Below are 10,435 nucleotides of genomic sequence, written 5' to 3'. Positions count from 1 at the left end.
AACCACCTGTGTCCCAGTATACATGCTGCAGTAAATAGGAGGGTAGTTGCATCATTCACTGAAGCATATCAAGCATCATAAATCAGTGGACTCTGTGGAAAAAAAACTATACATTTTTTTTTTACTGTTTTGTTTGTTTGTTTTGATTGGATATCAGTGTACATGTAAATATAGCAGAAAACACTGCACGTTTATTTTGTCAGATAATGCTGGAAAAAAAAATCAGGATTAGAGCAGAGTAATGTCTGCTGATACAGAGTCTTGATGGAGTTAGCCAGCTGATAAAAAAGGCTTAAAAAATATTTGAATGATAGCAGTTTAATTGGGAATTCAGCTACACTCACACTACTGTTCTTACAAAAGTACACAAAATGAGGCAATGAAATGAAATAGTGGAGCTTGTGCACTACATACCATTTTAACATACAATGCTTCAAACATCCACCATTTTATTTGCATATAACTGTTTTTTAGAGCTTTTATTTTGTAAGATTTATTTCAAATGTGACGTAAACATGCAATAGGAAAAATGGAACAACAAAAAGCACTGTTTTTGTTTTATGATGATAGCATTCCCTTTCTAACATGTTTCTCTTCTATCATACCATCCTTGCCAACTTAAAAGAGTTTTATTGGCAGTTCAGCTTCCACCCATATTTCACCTTTGTACTTTGATATGACTTATCCACAAGGAACATTAGTCCCACCTTAAGAGCTTTACCTGAAAGACCTAAAGAGAGCTTTTCTTCTTTCCTAAAGTTTACCAGTAATTCAATACAATAGTTACTTCAATACAGTATTGTTTGTGAGCTCATTTGTTTTTCAGTCAACATATAGTGCCTTCCATCTGATTTCCATTTTCAAGTTTGCATTTTTCCAATTAGGCTACCTGATTTGACACAATCAAAGCAGCAAAAAAAAAAAAAAAAAAAAGAAAAAAAAAGGAGTAAGTTGGGGGCAGCATGCATATAATTGAGATTACATGATTATGGCAACAGCTTTTTGGTCTACATAGGTGACAGGCTGCTTTTACAGACTAAAACCCCTTGTTTGTCTATCGGAGAGAAAAAACTGTTTCTTCTATCTGTGCTAAGGGAGTGGCCAAGAAAGTGGGCGAAACCAGCATGAAGTCTGAACTGAGCAGCTTTGCTAGCCAGCAAAATAGCAGCAAAGAGAAATCTGTCAGGTCTTAAAATGGAAAGCTAGACTAATCAGAGGGGCAAATAACAGATCATTTACAGCTGACTGTTATCAGTGTCTTTGATGTGTCAGTGTGAAAATAAAATGCCTGAGCTTTAAAATCAGCCTGTGTTTCCCAACCCTGTATCAGTAAGCTGCACCGAGTGTGAGCAACTTTCTTTGAGAATAACAGAGCTTGAGAAGAGGATTAAAACAATGCAAGCAATTCGTGTGAATGAGGAATTTATTGACTGATTTTCAGTACCTGTCAAAGCAGCTGAACCAGATGGACTAACTCAGATTTTTGTATGTGGGATCACATCAGATGTGGAGCCTCCTGCTACAGATCTGGCTTACACACTTCCATGGATTTGTCTAAATGACATAAGATCAACTGAGGAAGATACTAAACCAGATGGTCAAACTGATTTCTCCTACTGGTTGGTACCATACCAAAGTCAACAAACCCAGCCAGAACCTGGTCTGATGTTGTCCATGGTAAATGTAAATCAAGCAGAAAATTTAAAGCTCGAGCACTCACTCCACCACTTGCAGTTTCACTGCACAATAAATACAATCCGTTGTCTCCAAGTGAAATAGATAATAAAAGAAAGTGAGAAATGGCCCCAAAACTCCACCAAGGGCAAAACAAAATATGAGGAGAGCCCAAAATTCCACAACCAGGACAACTACAGACACCATCACCAATTCCACATAAAAAATAGATACAATCCTGATTGGGGACTCAATCACACAGCATGTGAGAATGGTAAAGACTGAAAATATAACTTTTTCCGATACGTCAGTCGAGGAACTGACAGAGATCTTGCCCGACCATTCTGTCTTCACATCCAGATGGCATGAGGATCATTGTCCACATGGGGACTCGTGATATTCTGAGGAGGAAAACTGGGTCTGAGATCTGCTGTTGGAGGGAATATGTCACTCTGGAGCACACCATGTTTTCATCTCAGGCCCCATTCCTACAGCAGAGAAAATAATTGAAGTTTGCAGCAGACTTTTCGGCCTGAACACATGGCTATCAAATGCATGTATGGCCCATGGGATTAAGTTCATTGATGACTTCAATATCTTTTGGAACTGTAAGGAATGTCTCAGACTTGATGGAGTGCATCCAAATCCATCCGGATGCAGATTGCTTGACGCTCATCTGTTTCATGCTGTTGAGACAGCAAATCTAAACACGAACACAGAGACAGGAGGGAAGGACATAGAAGACAGGCAAAAAAACACCCAGTTCCCCCCCCTCATCAGATCCTCTTCTCCACATCACCCAATGTCTCCAGAAGATATCTCTGTCCCAGTCCAGAATCTAGCAACCCCTTCTTTTAAACATACGGGTCCCCCTCTGAAATGATCTGTCCTGGCAGAGCAGAGCACAGAAGGATGTGGAGGATGTTCATAAAGCAGTAGCAGAGTTTAAAACAAAGATAGCATGTCATGATGCATTCAGGGTCCCTGCTGTCGAAGACCTACGTCTGACTGCTGTTCTCAGTACAAGCCGGGACCCAGTAGGATTCCTGTGTTGGTTACAAAAAGAAGGAATGGAGAGCAGTCAACTTGTAGGATGAATCAATCTGATCTGTGTACTGTACCATGTACCACTCAGCATACAGACCAGCGTAAACTCCATAAAGCTATCTTCCCTAAATATTAGATCTCTGTCAATAAGTCACTGTCAGTCAATGACTTCATCATTTGTCACAGATTAGATTTTTTTTTTTTAACAGAAACATGGCTGACAGAAGGTACACGTGCTTCTGTTCTTAATGAAACAGCACTTCCTCAGTTTAGTTTTATGAATAAATGTCAAAACGGGAGGAAAGGAGAAGGTGAAGCCGCTTTATTTAAAAATTTCTTTCAGTGTAAAGAGATTTCATATGAATATTTTATTTCTGTTGAATAACTTAGTTTTATCTTGAAGGGTATTCCTAAAATCTTATTTTTTATTGTCTACAGATCTCCGGGACACTGTGCAAGTTTTTAATTGAGGAATTTTCTAAATTACTGTGTGTTATCTATACTGATTTTAATCATTTTATCTTAACAGTTTATTTTAACATTCACATAGATGATCTAACAGATAGTAATGCAAAAGAATTTTCCTCTGTATTGGACAGGTTTGGTTTGTGGCAACATGTAAAAGACTCACATTTGAGTTCACATTCTGGACCTGGTTACCTTTAAAGGTTATCTCCTGCAGTTTGTGATTTGGCCTTGTCTGAAACATTTCTATCTCCTGTTTAACTTATTGATCACCCAGAATGTCCAAACAACCTGCTTCTCAGTTAGGAAGAGTTTCATTAATGAAGGAACAAGTGCAGAGTTTATCAGTGCCATAGCTCTGTTGCCAACAACGACTGCAGAGTCAGTTGATGGACTCCTGGATCATCTTAATCTGAAAATCTTGAATGTGATGGATGCTGTTGCACCGATTAGAATCAAGAGCAACTTATGAAACTGTAGGCACCATGGCAAAATATGGTTGTAAACCTAAAAAGAATGCAGAAAAGCTGAACGCAAGTGGAGGAAAACAAAACTTCAGATTCATTATGAGCTGTACAAAACAAAGCCTGCAAGACTATAATAATGAGCTGTGCGAGGCCAGAGAGAGGAAATTAAAATGATTAATTTAAAAATTCTACAAGAAACAGTTTGGCATCGGAAATCAACAACATGCTCTTTGGACATGATACCATCTGTCTTCTTAAAAGTCATTTTTACTTCTGTAGAAAGTGATCTCCTGCTTATTGTCAACAGTTCACTGGCTTGAAGCATTTTCCCCAAGTCTCTTAAGATAGCTGCTATTAAGCCACTCCTAAAGAAAAGGACTCTAGATGCCTCTGTAATGAACAACTATAAACCTGTCTCTAACCTCTCTTTAATATCCAAGATGATTGAGAAAGTTGTGTTCAACCTGCATAATAACTTCTTAAATGAAAGTGGAAATCTTGATAAATTCCACTCAGGCTTTCAACTTCATCACAGCACTGGAACGGTTCTGGTCAAAGTCTTAAATGACATTAGAGTGAAAACTGATTCTGGTCAAGTGTCAGTTCTGGTTCTGCTGGATCTCAGTGCTGTGTTTGATACTGTAGATCACAGAATTCTGTTGGACAAGCTGGGAAACTGTGTTGGACTTCCTGGAGTGGTCCCTAACTGGTTCAGGTCCTATTTACAAGGTAGGAGTTATTTTGTTACAATTGACAGCTATGAATCTAAACGGGTGTCCATGACATGTGGAGTACCTCAGGGGTTAGTTTTTGGACTTCTTCTGTTCAACTTGTGTATGCTCCCTTTGGGTCAAATAATACTGAACTTCAATTATCACAGTTATACAGATGACATGTAGCTTGATGTATCTTTGTCACCAGAGGACCACAGTGCATTAGACTTACTATGACAAGGTTTGGAGCAAATAAACACCTGGATGAGAGAGAATTTTCTCCAATTAGGTGAAGAAAAAAAACTGAGATGATTCTGTTTGGTAGCAAAGAGAAGAGGCTCAGCGTTGGACACTCGGGCTCTCAAAACTAGCAATCAAGTTTGTAACTTTGGCGTGTTGATAGACTCAGATCTGAATTTCAGCAGCCACACTGCTATAACTAAGACAGCTTTTTACCAACTCAGAAACATCAACAGAATTATAAGTTTTGTTTCCCTGAAAGACCAGGAGAAACTCATCCATGCATTCAACTCCAGTAGACTGGATTACTGTACTGGTCTTTTAACAGGACTTCCTAAAAAGAGTATTAAACATCTGCAGCTCATCCAGAGTGCTGCTGCTAGAGATTTAACAAGAACCAAGAGGCCTGATCAGGTAACACCAGTTTTAAAATCTTTACACTGGCTTCCATCAGTCACAGGATAGATTTTAAAACCCTGCTGGTTGTTTAAAAATCCCAGAATGGTTTAGGACCAGAATGCATCTATGATATGTTCAGAGAATATAAACCAGGCAGAGCTCTTCAGTCCAAAGCGTCAGGTCAACTAATCCAGATCAGAGTCCAGACTAAACATGGAGAAGCAGCATTTAGTTGTTATGCTGCAAACAAGTGGAACAAACTGCCAGTGGACATGAAACGTTCACCAAAAGTAGACACCATTAAATCCAGGTTAAAAACATTTCTTTTCTCGTGCGCCTGTGCATGAAATCTGCACAGCAACTTTTAATTTTAATTGTTTTTGCTCTTAATTATTTGAAAATAATTTATCATTTTATTATGATTTTGCTATTCGTGTTGTCTTTTATGCTGTTTTACACCATCTGTAATGCTTTTAATGTTTCATATAAAGCACTTTGAATTGTCTTGTACATGAAAGGTGCTATACAGATAAACTTGCCTTGCCTTGATAAGAGTACTGCCAACTAAAGTTCACAAACAGTTCAGTTGTTTGCCACTTTGACAATTTCTCTGTGAACCAGAGGCACAAATATAACACTTAACACATGACAACACATCTGCAACAGGGACATGGATAGGGTGTGGTCAAACAATGTTAGGGATTAACCAGTTTGCAAGAAAAGACACTTTCGAACTTGCATAACCCGCTTAACCTGAAACTCCACAAATTACTCTACCAATTGAGGCAATAATAGTGGTGAGGGCTAACTGGAAAATGATTATATTCAGGGTTAAAGATGTTTTTTTTTTGTGTGTAAATCTTTCAGTAACAGAAAGGTGCAACTCATTGAAATAAAACTTTCCTTGAAAATCAGTTTGAGTTTACAAATGCCAAAATATGAAGTGATTTTAGAGGTTCATATTCAATTTTTTTTTTTTAAATTTACAATATGCATTAAAGATTTAAAAAGTCACGTGCCTAAAGGGTTAATCATTTACAAACCAATGAGTCTATCAGGTTATGCAAGCCTCAGGGACAATAAAACATAAGTACAGTACATAAAGCTATGAGCTAAATCATGCATCTGCACAAATGCCATAAACAGATTTTTTTCCACGTGGTAATTTAATAGGGTTAATAACCTTGTAAATCTACTTCTGAAAGCATTTTTCAGATTGTGCACACAAATCAGATTGGTTATGTTGGTGTGGAAATCATCGTTATGACTAGAAACAGTGGATCCTGCTTTAACAGTTCATCAGTAACTTATACTGTTACACATTACAAAGTAACTCAGTTAGTGTTACAATGTGGTGCATTTGTCCGTTAACTAAGAAAATGAATTTTTTTTTTGGCCAGCAGCTGTGTGCTTCTCCATATTTAAAGTGGCAATGCAGCATAACATGGGTAGTGCTGCAAAGTCTTCTTGTTACAATTGTCCAAATGCTCAGAAGCGGCTCTAGAAAGTTTGGAAAAGAAGGAAAAGAAAATTGGTTTCACTGCAGAGTTATGAGGTTATAGATAACATTATAAAGTAGTTTTACCCTTCAGCCTGCTTTGACATTTGACAGCAGTAAAATGACTCTAAATATTCTTCTTTTGGTCTTAAATTTGAAGATTTTTCCTCAAGTGATCTAAATTTCCTTGAAATGGAAAAATTTTTGATTGCTTATTTATTTATTGCTAAAAACTTTTGGACATTGAGGTTGTTTGCAGTCTATCTATCTATCTATCTATCTATCTATCTATCTATCTATCTATCTATCTATCTATCTATCTATCTATCTATCTATCTATCTATCTATCACTATTTCTTCTTTTATTCCGCAGGTCTTCCTGAATAAGTGCAATTGTACATGTTGATCTGTCTTTCCTGTCATCTCCACCCCAACCAGTCGAGGCAGATGGCTGCCCTCCCTGTGCCGGGTTCTGCTGGAGGTTTTCTTCTTGTTAAAGGGGAGTTTTTTTCCTTCCCACTGTTGCTGTGTGCATGCTCAGGATGGGGGATTGGTTCAAAGTCATCAGTTGGTTTCTAATATAGGATATGTATGAATTGGCTCGAATTGACGTGTATGTTTATTCGTGTATGTAAAGTGCCCTGTGACAACATTGTTGTGAAGTGGCACTATACAGATAAAGCTGAATTGAATTGAATTGAATTGAATTGAATTGAATTGAATATTGCTACCATTCATTTTTGGTAAGTTGAACATTGCCCATAAATTAAATTTCTGAGCAGCTGTTATATTACTTTTTAATTTTATTTATTTATTTATTTATTTATTCAAATAATTTTGGCCTAAATTAAATAACACCAATTTATATATTCAAACATTAATGGGAGCACTTTTAGCCTAGAACCCTATTGTTCAAATGTGTTACACCATCACTAATGTCAGGTAATTTTTACTAATATCCCTAACAAAAAGTATTTTATATGTGAAACTATGACAATACATGACAAATCAGTGTAGTGTTCTTTTATTTTAAACTGTTATATTTCTAAAAGTAGAGCATTGTAAAAAAAAAAAAAAAAAAAAAAAAAAACATTCCTGAGGCATTTGAGACTTTCCAGGTGAATGCACAGTGTTCTTGGCACACAAACAGTTGCAGGAAAAAGGGGATAAAATATGGCATATTTTAAATCAGTAAAAATGACCAGCTGACTAAAATAGTTTCATCATTATATGAATTCCCTTGGAAATTACCACTTTTTGATAGTTGCTCATAACCACAACACTAAATAAATATAGCATGCAAATTACAGGACCACTGTTTCTTACTCTATCCTTACATGCAATCAGTACATGCAGGGTAGTAATGGCAAAGACACACGGGTCGACAGCAAAAGTGCCACCTGTGTCGTGTCTTCCTGTCCAAACCTAAGGGGCAGTCAGCACAATAGTGCCAGGGGAAGGGATGACAAGCGTGGTACAGTTCAGGATTCTGAGTTGATGTGACAGATTTGAAGAGGGGACTGCTCCACCTATGGTTTGTTGAGTCCCCAGTGCCAAAGCTTGCATATAAGGCCTCCTCTGCAGGTAGTTGTTGCCTCTCTTTCTCATTCTCTTTGTGTATGATCTCTGAGTTTATCACACCAGTGTTTATCATGCCATAGAACACGCACGCTCAAAAGTTTTGTTGTAAAATTCAACCGCTTCAGGACTGCAAGTGGGCCCTGCCCTTTTGAAGCTTTGTCAGGGAGGAAAGACACCAAGGTGAGTTCTGTGGTAAAGAGAAAAGCCTGGGTGCCTGGTGTGCAATTTTCTTTAGCTTTCAACACCTGTGAGATCTATTTTTTAGTTTGCTTATACTGTCCTCACAAGGGTCACGCCACAGTTCTTCAGCAGGTTAATCGTTAGTGGCACAGATGTGAACCAATTATCAATGGTCCCATTCCTGTTTGTATGGTGATCTACTGCTTGGCCAGCTCCTTGGTGAAATACTGGCCATACTGTACATACTGTTATTTTGTTACAAGTTTCCCCAATATGGTATTCCTTCCAGTAGTTACTTGCTCTGGGAATTGTTGCCAAGGACAAGCCTGATGCCAAACTTGGCAGATTTGCTGGGAATGTACATTCTAAATGGACACCTCCCTCTAGATTTTATACTCAAACACTATCCCTGGCTGGAATCCACCCAAAACCTACTTGATCCTCTATCACCATTGCCGGGTGAAAATGACCCAAACCTGTGCCTGTAGGAAAAAGTGGGTTTTGGATCAGGAAAACACTCATGCCATCAATGCCGAAGCTATCCAGAGACCCATGACATTCAGAAAAACGTAACACGAGGAAAATCACATAAATACACCTGTAAAAAGTGTTCTAGGGTTATGAGTTCGTTTCATGCATGAATAAATAAAAAACAATGCAATTTAAAAAATAAAATAAAATAGCCTCTACAGACATATGCAATGATACTTTTTTTTTGTTTATTAGTGATATTTAGAATTGATAATGATTTATGATTTATTTTAATGTATTTTATAAAATATTTATGAAATAATATACAATCACATTTTTTCCCTAGTTATTGCAAAGGCAAACTTGTGTAATTACATTATGTTCATTTATATCATATATTTATTTTTTTCTCCAGTCTATTGGATGACTCACTAACATCCACTGAAGTGGTTATTTACAAAAATACCATCCTCGTTCATGAATATGCAAGAAAAAAGTTTGTTAACATGTGTCCACTACATGGCCACTATGCATAAAGGGTATAAATAGTAACTAAAAAGTTACCTTTGACAGTAGCGCAGTTACTTTTTGCTATAAGTAATCAAAAAGTAACAGTTCTTTAGTGAAGTGACTTGTCCCTTAACTTATGTTTTATCACTGGTTTTAATTAATGTGCACAGTGAGTGTTGCGCCATAATGTAACAAAGTCTTGGTGCTTAGTTTCATTCTTTTCCATTGTTTGATCAAAAGACTTCTTTTTTTTTTTTTTTCCAAATTGTGTCTTATCCAGCATTTTAGCAAGCAGAATGATGGTCTGGATACTGTGTTCTGCTGAGCAAATTTACTTTGCCGAGGGGAGCATTACTGGTATGATGATCATCTTGATTTTCTGGATTCTTACCTTATATCTTTATTTATTTTGTTTAATTGTAATACAGAGTTTCTACTGCTGGACCAGACCGGAGAAGATAGAAGGCTTAGATAGAATACTTTTTTCAGGTTGCTGCAATCTAAATAGTTCCTTTTGTTTGTTGTATTTGACTGGATTTCCCCTTCCTTTCTCTTCCCCCCTATCATGGCACATCACCCCCAGCTTTTCTGCATTCCTAGTGTAAAGCAGTGATCACTGGAACACTCCAATTAGGCTGCTTTTTTATTGTTGCAGTTCCTTCTGGTTCTTCTACCACAAAGGAGTCCATTCATAAACCTTATTTATGTGTTGGTGTAAGAAGTCCTCCTGCAAAGGACTTTACAAACATTTAGAGAAACTCTTAGATTGAGGAGATATTAGCTTGATTCTTCAACAGTCAGTTTGTCAATCTGCTGACGGTGGAAGGAATGCATGTTTCCATTTTATAATCATTAAGGCAACTTTACTCAATTCAAAGCTTTAGGTATAGTTTTATACTCCCACTGCTCCTTTGTGTTTAAAAAGCAGCAGGATACTTACTTATGTACAGACCCAATATGTCCTGACCCTTTCTTTTTTTTAATAGGAACTACAGAAAAGCACACATAAAAAAATATTTCTTTCAGCATGACAGTGCAGCTATGAATCTATAGAGCTTTCAAGCATGGCAGCTTTTGCAAGCACACAAATGTTGTCCATCTATACCTTTACTAGACTGTATACATTTTACACAATGTATTAATGAAAGGACAAACAGTATTCTTTTACAATACAGTTTTATTTGTTTTTG

This window comes from Telmatherina bonti (assembly GCF_933228915.1).
Source record: "Telmatherina bonti genome assembly, chromosome: 8".
Classification (NCBI taxonomy): Eukaryota; Metazoa; Chordata; class Actinopteri; order Atheriniformes; family Telmatherinidae; genus Telmatherina; species Telmatherina bonti.
The sequence above is the reverse complement of the archived record's forward strand: the minus strand, read 5'-3'. Positions refer to the sequence as shown.